Genomic DNA, 12,724 nt, shown 5'->3' on the forward strand with positions numbered 1-12,724 from the left:
ACCTGGCACTGTTGACAGAGTGCTGAACTCGAGCGCCGCGCGCTGTGACAGGGCAAGCCCAAATATTTTGGGAAGAGTCCTTGTTATGTTACGCCAGGGGTTGGTAGCGCGGCTGCTGGGACTGCTCTGCTCGAAGAGCGAGCCGCTTGCTGCTTTGTTGTCAGAGGAGCAGCGTGAGCTCCGGCGTGTGGTCCCTCTGAGGAGGGTTGGACTTGGGCATTTCTTTTCCTAGGAGGTGCCAAGGACCTCCCAAAAGGTGCTGGGTCGCGAAAGAGGCCAGGAGGAGGAGGAGACCCTGAAAGGTTTTATTCTAGGAGCTGGAACTGGAGAAAACCGAAGCAAAACTGAAGCTCTTCTGTAAGAGAGTAAGAAGTGCGGTCCCTAACTGTAAATGAAATACCTGAGGAAGAAGAGCTTGTATTGCAGTACCTTTTTAAGCATATTTTCCACTCTGCCAGGTGCTGCTTGCTGCCTGCCCCTTCCCTCGGCTCCCTGTGCACCCCCAGTGCCGCAGGTGCCCGGGGGTTGGCGTTTCCCATTAAGGGGCTGGTGGGTCAGAGACTTCCAGCAGGACAGGACATCTGCTGCTGTTTGCCAATCCACGTGTCGCACATAACCGTGTTCAGGAAGTAATAAGAGTTAAATGACATTAATTCCCATGAATATTCAGTTCAGGGTCTCTACCAAATTCAGGCAGATTAATAGCCCAATGCGAATACAGCAGCCGCTCACGGCCCCCACAGGAAAAGGCAACAGGCAGGGCCTGGCAGCTCAGGGCAAATGGAAACTACAGGAAAGTTAGCTCGGGGTGGCTCCTGATACTTGGAGGGACACCTCGAGGAGCAGAGGACAAGCTGCTGCGGGGCAGGACAGCAATTTCTGTCTGCTGCTTGGCTCTGAGCAGCGGTGTGAGGCCAGAGGGTGGTTATAGGGTGTCCTCTTGGACGTGATTCCCACCACAGCCAGGGCAATGAAGGGCTTCTGGTGCAGATCCTGCCTTCCCATGCCTGGTGCAGAAGGCAGGACAACATCCCAGTGCCTCCACGGGCCCTGCTGGAGCACCAGGAGCTCCAAGCAGCCCTGAAAGCAGCCGCGCAGCCCGGCGAGGCGTTCTGCAAACCTCGTAAACCAGTGACTAAAAGGGGAAGGACTGGGAGGCCTGGCTGCGGGGCCACCGGAGGTGTGGCGTGACAGTAGCTTGGAAAACATTCCGACTTTAAAACAAGTAACACCTATAATTACGGAGGCGTCATCACCTTCATCATTTTTTTTTTAGCAAACAAGCTGTAGCCGTAGCCTGCGCGCACCCTTGCCAAAATCTGCTCTGGGGATGGCTGTGGGGGAACAGCGAGCAGCTCTCTCTAGGCACAGCAATAGGGCCCTGAGCAGCTCCAGCACCACCAGCAGTAGTGGTGGAGGGGGAGCCGACCCCATGCCCGTATCCTTAGGGGATTAATTGAGGTTTTCCGGGGCTGATGTGCCGCGTTGGATGGGCGAAGCTGACAACAGGAGACTGGAGGGATTTCCAACAACCACTGTTTATTCCAGGATGAACACAAAGCAACCCGAAGAGCAGGAAGGGGGTGCTTTAGGAAAGTTATCTGAGGCTGTTCCTCACTTCTTGCTGCAGACAGGTGCCGAAACACCTCCGCACCGCGGCGCTCCCAGCGCTTAAAGCCCCTGCTCCAACCGGGGCTCGCCGGCGTCCTGGCAAATATTTATGAAATATTTATTTGCAGCTCTTTTTTCCCCTTTTAATGACGGAAAACACAATGAATGAGGCCTAAAGTGCCTTGCCCTCGCAAGGCATTTCAGGTGTGAGTGCTCCCGGCCGGGCTCCCCGCGCTGCTGCCGAAAGGTGGCGCCGCGGCCCCGGCCCTGCCCGGCCGAGCCCCGCTGGGGGGGGGGGGGGGGGGGGGGGGGCGCGCTCCGGGGGCTTTTGGGGGGTCCTGTGGGGGTCGGGGGGGTCCGTGCATGGGAATAGGGGTCGGGTCCTGCCCCGCGGTGCGGGTGCTTGTGGTGTTTTCAGGGAGCCAACCCTTAAAAGGGCTGGGGAGCTTTGTTTGGGACCCGCTGGAAACCCCAAAGTTGCAAAAAAAAAAAAAAAAATTAAAAAAAAAAATTAAAAAAAAGGAAAAAAGGAAAAAAAAAAAGGAAAAAAATGAAAGAAAGGGGGGAAAAAAGGAATTAAAAAAAAAAAGGAGTGGGGGAAGAAGCTCCGTCCCGGTGGGGGGGCCCCAGCCCTGGCCCGCAGCCCCCTGCGCTGCCCGCGATTTTCAACTTTGCGGAGCTGCTCCCGGCCGGGCGGCACCGGCAGCTCCCCGCACACAGCCCCCCCCCTCCTCGGGACCCCCCCAGGAGACCCCTCCGGGCCCCCCCCACTCCTCCTACACCCCCCCACGACCCCCGTCTCGCCCAGCCCCCGCTGCGCACCCGCGCAGTGCTTGCGCGCCCGGCGCAGGGGGGGGGGGGGGGTGCGGGCGGTGCGGGGCCGCCTGGATGCGGGTGGGGGGGGGCAGAAAAGTTGCGGAGGGGCCTTGGGGACGGGGGGGGGGGGCGCAGCGCTGAACCGGCGCAAACCCCGCGCAGAACCCGCGCAGAACCCGCGCAGGGGCGCGCAGCGAGCCCGGCTCTGCTCCCGCACCCCCCTAAATCCCTCCCTTTTTTTTTTTTTTTCCTCTTTTTTCCCCATTATTCCGATTTCCCCCCCCCCCTCCTCCTCGCACCCAGCCTTGTTTACCCAGCAGGTGGATGTGACGTCAGGGACTGACAACAGCAAAAAATAACAACATCTCCCTCCGCGGGGGCGGGCCACCCCCCCCCCTCCCCAAAACGGCCCCCTCCGCGCTCACCTCCCCCCCCTCCCCCCCCCCCCCCCCCCCTTTCTCCATCCCCCATCCCCTGTAGGGCCGCGGCCGGGCTGCGCCGCGCGGGGCTGCGCGGGGCGGGCGCGGGGCGGGGGCGGCGGCGGCGGCAGCGGCAGCGTGCGGGGCCCGGCGCCGAGCGGAGCCGGGAGCTGGGAGCTGGGAGCGGAGCCGAGGGGCGGCTCTATTGTTATTTACCGAGCGGCGGAGCACGCCGCCGCGCCGCCCGGGCTCGGCGTGCCCGGAGAAACAGAGAGAGAGAGAGAGAGAGAGGAGAGAGAGAGAGAGGAGGGACGGGAGAGGGGACAGGGACGGGACGGAGCCAGGCGGCCCCCAGCCCAGCCCAGCCCAGCCCAGCCGAGCCGGGCAGCGGCAGGGCCGAGTCGTGCGGGTGAGTCCGCCCCCCCCCCTCCCCTCTCCCCGTGCCACCCCCCCCATCCCATCCCATCCCATCCCATCCCATCCCATCCCCCGGCACTTTCCCTCTCGCACTTCTCCCCCCACGTGTGCCCGCCGCGACCCCTTTCCCCTTTTTCCCCACCCCCCTTTTATTTTTCTCTCCCCCCCCCCCACCGCCACCCCGGCTGCGCAGCCCCCCCCCTGCCCACTTTGCAAACTTCCCCCCCCGCGGGGAGGGATGCGGCGCCCCCCCCCCTCCCCTTTACCCCTCTCTCCCCTTTATCCCTTCATCCACCCCCCCCCTTTCCCCTGTACCCCCCTCCCCACCCCCCTATTTTCAGCGCTCTCCGCCGGCTCCCCCCGCGCAAGGGGCGCGCAAGCCCCAACTTCAGCGCTCGGGGCAAGAAGTTGCGGCGGGGCCGCGCCCCCCCCCCGCACCCCCCCGTGCCCCCCCCAGCGGCCGGCGGGGCCGCCCCCTGCCCTGCGCACCTGTTGCGCCCCCCCCCGCGCTGCCCTTTGCGCGGCCGCGCATCTTTGCGCACCCCCCCCTCCGCGTCCCGCTGCGCCCATCCCCCTCCTCATTTATTTTTTTTCCCTTTTTTCCCTTTTTTTCTTCATTTTTCCACCCCCCCCGGAGTGTTTAACCCAACACCCGCGCCTCCCCAACCCGGCGCTGCGCACCCGCGCATCCCTCTGCCCCCCCTTTCCCCTTCCCTCCGCGCAACCCCCGCGGTGCGGAGCCCCATAGGGACGGCTCCGAGGAGCCGGGGGGGTGCCGGGGAAGGGGTGAGGAGGGATGGGGGGGGGGGGCCACATCCGCGAAGCCCCGCGCAGCGCCTCCCGCACCTGCAGCCCGCCTCCGCCGGGCACCGGGAGGGTGCGCGCTGCAGGCGGCGTCCGAGCGGCGTGTCCGCGCCTCCCTCCTCCTCCTCCTCCTCCTCCTCCCCCCTCTCGCTTCTTTTTTTCTCCGAAAAAAAATTAAAAAAATAAAAAAAAAACAAACCCGAAGCGGTGTGGGGCAGCGGGCTGGGCTGCGCAGGGCGCAGCGGGTCCCCCCCCCCGCGCAACTGTGCCTTAATTCCCCGGCCCCTGCGCGCAGAGCATCGCTGGGCTGGCTGCGGAGCGCATCGATTTTCGCGAGCCCTCCTCCTGCCGCTTCGCTGTAATGATTTTAATTGCGTGGTTTTGCTTTGAGTGAACCCAACCGAGCGAGATTCCTCCTTCTTTTTTTTTTTTTTTTTTTTTCTTTTTTCCTTTTTTTTTTCCTCCCCATCTCCCTCTGTCCCCCCCCCCCCCCCCACCTCCCCAGGCTGCGCAGCCCTAGCGCACCGCCCGAGGTCCCGCCGCCTGCCCGCGCCCGGCCGCCGCTCCTCTAGGGAAGCTGGAGCCCAACTTCTGGGCTCCGAAGTTTAAGGTTTCATTTTTAGTAACTGCTCTTTGAGTGAGTAATGTCTGTATGCTGCTCGTAGCGTGTCGTCTACACAATGTAGCCTGCTGATTTCTAGGGGGCTGAGCGGTTATAAATATTAAAGCGATTCTCGAAGCCGTGTTTCCTTTTTCCATGCAGTTTTTCCTAACGTTGCGTTTTACCTGCTTTAACATAATGTTGCTGTCACTAATGACAGGCTCTTAATTAGGCAAACTTTAAAGCGTGTCGTCAAAGAAACTTGCTGCTTGCGCTGGTAGTCCACGGTTTGCTTTAATTTAGGCGGAGGGAAAGCAGGCATCTCGCTGGGTTGTTATTTTTTGCAGCTTGTGCCGCTGCTGAGAAGCTCTTACTTTTTCTAAGTTTGAGAGATCCTGAAGGAATTCGAGTTCTCAGAGCAGCGAGCGTAGGCAAGGAGCTACGCTGCATCTTTGCGAGTAAATTTGGGGGAAGAAGGGGGGAATCAGGGCTCCTGGTTTCAATTTCTCTGCTCCGAATCTTTCCCCCCCACACGCTCGATTTGCACTATCTCACAACCAGATTGAATGGACCAGGGCACTGGGGGAGGAAGCTCTTCACTAGTTACCATTCAAAAGGTGTCGGCTAAAATCTCATTGCAAAAAGGTATTGTAGCTTTAACATCTTGCATTGGCAGCATTCTTCCCCCTTAGTCTTTGGATTAGTCATTGTATGAGAGACAGAAAAAAAAAATCACTTTTTTTTTTTTTTTTTTTTTTTTTTTTTTTGGAAAAAGTAAAGTAAACAGCCTCCAACAAGTGAACCTTGACAACCCAGATTAAGGAAGGCAGGAGAGATCAAACAAAGCTGCTGCTGGGCTGTTGTCAGGAGCTGCCTCACTGAAAGCTCTGGACTATTCGATCAGGCAGCAAGGCTATATGTTCACTTATGCAGAAATGGACCATTACAAATGCTGATCTTTGTTGTGAAACCAAAGGATAACTTTGAGAAAAATAACTGCTATTTCAAACAAGGCTTTCTGGTGCTTGTGATTTCGCTTGCAAAGTTAGGTTTTGTGCATGGGCTGGGCTGGTGTTTCTTTTTTTTCCTTTTTTTTTTTTTTTTTTTTTTTTTGTGAGTGATAGTGCTTTGGAGTGCATTGTATATACTTCCCGAGTGACTTAGGATTTGATTTTTATTTTCGCTGTCTAGAGCTGCGGAGAAGGTGGCGTCTCAGTAGTGCAATGTTGAAAGCAGCGTAAAAGTTCAGTGGAATTCAGCTCTTATTTCTGGATCTCTGAATTGTAAGGAAACGTGGATTATTTATTTTATTTTTTTTGTTCTGTGTGTGTGTAAGTGCTGTGCTGGTGCATAATAGAGGAGTTTGGCTGTGATTAAGCATTGTACATTGTCTGTCTGCGTTCCTAGAGTTCAGAAAACTTGTGGTGTCTTTCTTTCAAAGCCTATTACCCGGGTGGCACCTTATTCTTGATATGCCAAGGTTTTTGCAAAACTGTGTGTAACTTGGCTTCGTGACTGTGTTGGAGAGACTCAATTACTGTGTAGTTTTGAGAGAAAATTGTAGCGAGGGGTATTAAGTGATAATTGATTTTTACTTCAATAAATATTTTGGGTTTAAGTCTTAACCAACCTTAACCAGTGCGAGTTAGTGATATTTTTGTTGCTTTACACTTTGATGTTTGCATTTGTACACCTCACTGTAAACTCTACAAATAAGCCACCCATTTAATTTCTTTAAAGCATTCAAAAACAATAGGAACATCTATTAAAAAATCTGAGGAAAAGGCTGTTACCTGAATGTGTGTTAACCAGGAGGCAGACCAAGTGCACATCTACTGAAGAATTAAGAAATGCAAAACGTTTTCACATAAGTATTTCTTTAATTAACAGTGCAGATCACACAATAAGTACTTTATACTTTTTATAAGGTAAGGTTTCATAACCATCCTGCATAACTTAGCATAAAGCCTGTAGTTTTTTTATGGCACATACTTTAATTAGACAATAAAAAGTACGTGTGTTAAACATGCACATGTATGCTATTAAGCCGTTTTGGGTAATGTGTAATGTTTTTTAACAACTATAAACATTTTCTGCTTAAATCGGTTCCACCGGTGATAGCAAGGCAGCCGGTTTCTGTGCTGGTGAGGGAAGGAGCAGGAAAGTTGAGCAGAGAATTGTGCACCGGGCGTTACTGCACAGCATACGCTGCAATATGCTTTCCTGCTGGAGGGGATCACCTTTTTTTTTAAGAGCTTCAATTTGCATTATCATCCGTGGTATGATGCAGCCTAAACAGTTTAGCTCTGGAATTATCCTTGTTTCGTGGTATTGTAAAAATTAGGAAAAAGGGGGGTAGTAAAAATGTGGATTTATGGAGCGCAGCTTAGCATGTCGTATGCTTACTGCTTGTGGTCATTTATAGAGAGAGATTGAAGCTGATAATGTAATTCATTTTGTGAAGTGTCTTTTGAGCATGTATTTGTGTATCAAATGAAATACCACATGCACACACATATGTAGGATTTGTATGTAAAATACAGTTATTTTTGCAAGGCTGTCCAGTTATTTATAGGACATAATGATACTTCTGTCATCTTAAATTTTCTCAGAGAAGCTTTAATAAATTTAAATAGATTATATGCTGTCAGAAAATAGTATAAATTTTGTTTACGATTCGCTTGCTTTAAGGTACTTACACTAAAGAAGCTCATTTAACCCCCAAGACTGAGCAGCATTAAGTGGCGAGAGGAGTCTGCCGAAGAGCCGCTGCTGCCCTTTGCTCTCGTGATAATCTTAAATTACTGCAATTTAATTGCAACTTCGAGGCACCGAGCTGAAACCTCTTCCCGCAGTGGAGGCAGGTAGCAGGGTGGCTGCGGGCAGGCAGGCCGTGCTCCATCGGGCCTTCTGTGGCCACAACGTGTGCCCGAGGGGAGCCAGGGGAGAGGGAGCCTCAGCTCCCCGGGGGTGGGATCGGGATCAGGCCCTCAGGAGCCACGCAGCTCGGGCTCGCTGTTGGCTCACGGTGTTTTAGGGGACGTTGGAGTCCTGCCTGGGCGCTGTGCTGGCTGCCAGGCATGGCACGGGCCCCGTGGCCCCGAGGGCGAGGTCAGGGTAGGCAGCTCGGCTGCGTGGGGCCTGATCCGGAGCAGGCTGACATCAAACGGCGCTGCTGCCGCTGCTGCCCTCGGGTCTGTGTCCCTGACTCACACAACTGCGACTTCGCTCCCCTCCCGGCCCCCCTCGTGTTTTCACGGTGGCAGTCGGAGCCCGGCGGCGCTTGCCGAGGGGAGCTGATAACCGTGGTGCGCTAGAGATCAGCAGCCTGTCTGCGGCTGCTCCGAGAGGTCCTGGCAACAAAACTTTGCTCACATGCTTAGCGAGGTACGGAGGGACTCGGGGCCCTGACTTCTTGCCACCGAAGGCACGCCTAAAGTGCTTGGCTGCGCTTTAAGTCGCGATTCGGATTGCTTCTCTGTTGGCCAAAGCCTTACGAAATGCCTTCTTGCAGTCAGAGCCGACCAAGATCTCGTGTGTGTGCTGGGAGTGCTCGCTGACAAAAACGCTGCTCGCAGCCGGCTGCTCTCACAGTACCGTGCCGCCGGATTCCCGCAGCTATCGCTGCGCTGGGAACCGCAGCGAGGTGATGCCAGGGTATGCACAGGGAAAAAAGTAGGCTGGAATAAATCCTGCAGTCGTTAGAGGGAAAACTTAATTGTGGGAGCTCTGTAGCCTTTTAATTAAAAAAAAATACCTGTTTGGGGCTGAAGAGGGAATGCAAGCCGGTCTATTTTTAGGAGCTCGGATATTTGTTGATTGGGGTGTCTGCAGTGTTTTATTTAACGTGTGCTCTTTTTTCTTGCTCCAGCGTTGGACCTACCAAGTCAGAGAAACCGCTGGCTCCGTTCGTGTGCAGCCTTCTTTGCAAATATGCTCTAGGGTTTTGTCTTTCTATTCTCCTGGCACCGATCTCTTCCATGCATGCAAGCGAACAGGCTTATGTGTAATGGCTGTTTGTATGTGGCAAGTATCCAGAATAATCTTGATAACTTTTTGTTTGGTGCCATTCTGGAAATGAGGATAGGGCTCCGTGGAAAATGAGAGAAGAGGAGGCACAATCAACTCTTCTCTCTGAGAAGCATCTGGTACCTGAGGAGGACTAAATAATTTTTCTCCTCTCAGTGACCCTCCCTTTGCTGTTTTTAAGACATCCCCATTTTAGTGCCTTGAAATTGCAATTAAGTTGTAGTAATTTAAGATTATTGCGAGAGTGCAAAGGGCAGTGGAAGCTCTTTAGAAGTCTCATCTCAACACTTAATGCTACTCAGTCAGGGGGTTAAATGAGTTTCCTCAATGTAAGTACTTAAAGTAACTAAATCGTAAACAAAATTTATACTATATTCTGACAACTAATAATCTATTTAAATTACATTAAAGTATGTGTGTGAAAATTTAATTAAAGACAGGAATACTGTCAAGCCCTGTAAATATCTTGACAGATCTACCGAGATGGAGCCCATACCATAAAATACGTACATCTGATACGTTCTGGTGTTTCTGGGAGTGCCGTTTGGAAACTAACTGGGGGCCTTTTCCCTCCCAGTTTGCCTCTTGGTTGCAGTGGTCTCGGCAAGCGACGCGAGTACTGGGCCGTGTTACTGGGATGATCCTGCACTGTGTTGTTTACCGCTAAGCGGTCTCTGTGTGTGGTACTTGTCACTGCTGTGTTTTTATTAGAAGTGCCTGCTTCCTCAATAAGTTAGTTCGGAGCTGCTGCTAATTCAGACGTGGTGCTCCTGAAGGCACAGGCCCTCACGGAGCGCCGGGCGTGTTGCACCTCGGCCCTCTCCCATGTGTTGGGTAACAAATGAAACCCACACTTGGCTGGGGGTCCCTAGAGCTACAGGGGGTCAGGAGGAGGACCAGGATCTGGAGAGAAGGCCGTGATGGGAATGCGGTGTCTGGGCTGGGCACTGGGAGCACAGAGCCTGACGGGAGGTGGGCCTGTGGCGCCTGTAACAGCATCGTTAGTTTTCCCCTCTTCGCCAGACATTTCCTTTCAGGTTGGATCTGAGCTGTAGCCACACTTCCCGATCGGTCCTGTCACGTTGTTGCTAACAATTAGGGTCAAGTGTCTTTCCTTGGGCTCCGCGCAGCCTTCGTCTTGGTGTCCCTCCCCCAGCTCCTAGCCTGATCTGGTTGTTCGTTAATTAGTAGATGAGGCGCATTAACACATCAGTAAACTGGAGTAGTCAGACTTCCCAAGGCATCTCGGGAAACCCTCTCCAGTTTTCTGTGACCGGACATGCACTATTGCTGATTTAGATAGCGGAGCCGGCGATGCCAAAGTGTTGTTAAGAGAGAGATAAATAGAGAGAGCCCAGCAGTGAGCAGAATGTCATGTCTCTATTAAAAAGATGGTGATAAAGGAAGATAAAACGGTGAGGGGGATTGGATGCGTGTTCAGAGCAGCGGCTCAGCATCTGATCACAAAAATCGATTCAGAATCCCCCTTCCTGCAAAGCCCTTGCCCGCAGAATTAAGAGGGAAGCGTGCGTTTGATGACAGTGAACGCTGGCACCCTGCACATACTTGTGTTCCTTCCACAAAGCCTCTGGAGGCTTCTCGGGGTCTCAGGAGCTGCCTGCCTTGGAGCATCCCTCCCCGTGCCCTTCAAAGTGTTTCCCCCTGCCCGGCAGAGGTGCCCATGGGATGGGTGCTGGGTGCTCCATGCTGCTGCTCGCCCCCATTTCGGCGGCGCCGAGCCGGGCTGCGCGGCCACCTTTGCTGCTGACGGAAAGTTGGTTCCCGTCTGGAAGTCGGTCCTTGGCTTCACAACAGAATAACAACGATGCAGATTTTTGTATGTTGGAGTCTTTTTCTTGGCCCGGCTGCCGGGTGCAGAGGCTGCTCTGCAGAAGTGAAAAATGTAACTGATTATAAAGAAATGAGTGGTTGCAGCAGAGGAGAGGGGAGCAGTATTAATTTTACCGGTTCTGTAATGAAACATGCAGTATAACGTTAAATCATCGCCGCCTTGTTTGCTGAAAGGATGTTAATCATTCCATTAAGAAGGATTAAGTAATTAACTGATATTTCTGTAGGAACCAGTGTCAGTTTTAAGAAGCATCTTCCCAGCGCCACACAGCGAACGCGAGGTTTGCGTTTCTCTCGCTGCCAGCAGAGAGCTCGGGGCTGAGCACAGGCGGGAGAGGTCTTCCCAGGGAAGTTCTGGGAACGCCGGGGCAGCAGAGATTGGTTTCCTTGCAAGTAAAATGTGCTGTTCTAATGGCCTTTCAATTACAAGGTTGTCTGGTATGACTTTTGTCAGCTGGGTCCGTTGCAAACCTCATTTCATGAGTGGTCTATTTGGGATTAAGAAGTTAAAACCTTCTTGAAGTGTTCATCCGGGTGCTTGTTTTTTTTTTTTAATGATAGCTTTTATGTTGTAATGGCAAGCTTGCTGACAGTGAGTCACGAACTCTATCTCCCATGAACCTCATGACAAATTTTCGTTAGCTGGTCAGGCAGCTTGCTTAGCTCATCCAGCCTGTTCCCACATTCTGTCCTCGTACCGGGAAGAAAAACCCCATTGAGCCGGGTGGTGCGACTCCTGCCTCCCTCCGCCTGCCGAAATCTGCCTCCAGACAGCAGCGCAGGGACATCCCGGAGCCACTCCTGGTCTGGGGCAGGTTTTGAGGACATCGAAGCCGGATTTGGCTGGGAGCGGCCAGGCACGGGGCAGGATGCGGCCCCCAAGGCTCTTGATGTTGGGTGTTACTCAGTAAGGTCAAAAGTGCGTTTTGGAGAGGGTGCACGTGCAGAGGGAGGAGCGGCGGGGCGCGGGAGAACAATGACAATATTTTTCACAATTTGGTTTGTGAAGGCTCCAATTCCAGCCCTCTGACCGTGAGAGGTGCGGGAGTCGGGGAAGCATCTGTGTTAGCGTGCCTGCATCCTGTGCTCCTGGGCTTGCTGCCTTTCTTCTAGGACTCGATCCATTTTTTTTTTAAATTTTTTTTGCCTTGACGGAGAATGCAGAATTTGGCATTAACCTTGTCAGATTGCTGCCCTTTCTCGTCTAATGGCCCCTCTTTCTAATACTGCAGTTAGCGATACTGAAACTTAACCCAAACTGATATTTCTGTGAGCGATAGGAATTCTGCCTGGCAAATAGCATAACACAGGGGCAACAATTGCATTAGTATTGATACCTTCTGCTTTCATAACTGCTCTACTTCTCAAATAGGGCCCCTTCAGACAATACCTTGCAAACCCTGTTGATCAGTGTACTGTAAATTATTCCTCCCCCTCGGGTGAATTTCTTAAATAGGTGTATTTCCATGCGTCTCTCATAAGCCAGCCAGATTTCGCTTCAGTTATGCGGCCTAACCACAAACGTATCTGTTGAAATCTCAGGAGCTTCCTTGGGTGGACCGAGTTTAAAATACGTGTGTATATATATATATCGATTTGGCTCAGAGAATAAAATCTATGAATATTCACGCACGTACCGTATAATAAGGATGCACATACAATAATCTGGATGTTTGTACAGCACATCACAGGCTGTATCCAACTTAGCAGATTCAGAGGAGAGATTTTATTCTCATTAAGTTTCGCAATAGTAATAACACGTTAACAACTTCGGTGATTTTTTTCTGATCAGAGAGTTATGGCAGGGGCCTGATCCTGCTCTGGTTGAATTAAAACGAGAGGGAGTCTCTGAAATAGCTCACAGTAAAATGGTTTTGTTAGTTTTAAATGCTATGCCATGCATCTTTGTTCAGATAATGTCTTACTTGGTTTTCAAAGCTCCCGAATTGTATGTTTAGAAAAGTGAAAATGTATTTCTCAGTGATAAATTACTTGATACTTCAAAGGCTTTGAAGGCGGAATGTCAAAACTATGCGATATAATTACAGTTTGTCCAAGTATTTTAAAGTTCCTCCCTGGCTAACCCATTCCAGTTTTCTGAAGGCCAGCAGCGTAAAGAATGAAACCTATTCAGAAACCTCTCTAATCCATCTTTGCACTTGCAGGATTTAACTGA

At 52.3% G+C, this 12,724-nt stretch overlaps 1 protein-coding gene and 1 long non-coding RNA gene across 8 annotated transcripts in view; one reads left to right on the plus strand and one right to left on the minus strand.

Annotated features, from left to right (window-relative positions):
• Positions 1-1,524: 1,524 nt before the first annotated feature.
• LOC311441983 lies at positions 1,525-2,784 on the minus strand. The gene is made up of 2 exons (XR_014696378.1): positions 2,741-2,784; positions 1,525-1,707 (listed from the first exon to the last, which is right to left on the minus strand). It is a non-coding gene; the product is annotated as an uncharacterized lncRNA (long non-coding RNA).
• Positions 2,785-2,949: 165 nt separating this feature from the next.
• FOXP1 (forkhead box P1) overlaps positions 2,950-12,724 on the plus strand; it is a 364,335-nt gene continuing 354,560 nt past the window's right edge. For 2 of the 7 annotated variants that reach the window (XM_084530722.1, XM_084530721.1), the window contains exon 1: positions 2,950-3,255. The gene's annotated coding sequence lies outside the window, so the exon portion shown is untranslated. Of the gene's footprint in view, positions 3,256-5,859; positions 5,952-12,724 lie in introns of all 7 variants that reach the window. The other 5 variants (XM_084530713.1, XM_084530712.1, XM_084530716.1 and 2 more) reach the window with 4 other exon arrangements.

Source organism: Aythya ferina (genome assembly GCF_964211825.1).
Source record: "Aythya ferina genome assembly, chromosome: 10".
NCBI classification, from domain to species: Eukaryota; Metazoa; Chordata; class Aves; order Anseriformes; family Anatidae; genus Aythya; species Aythya ferina.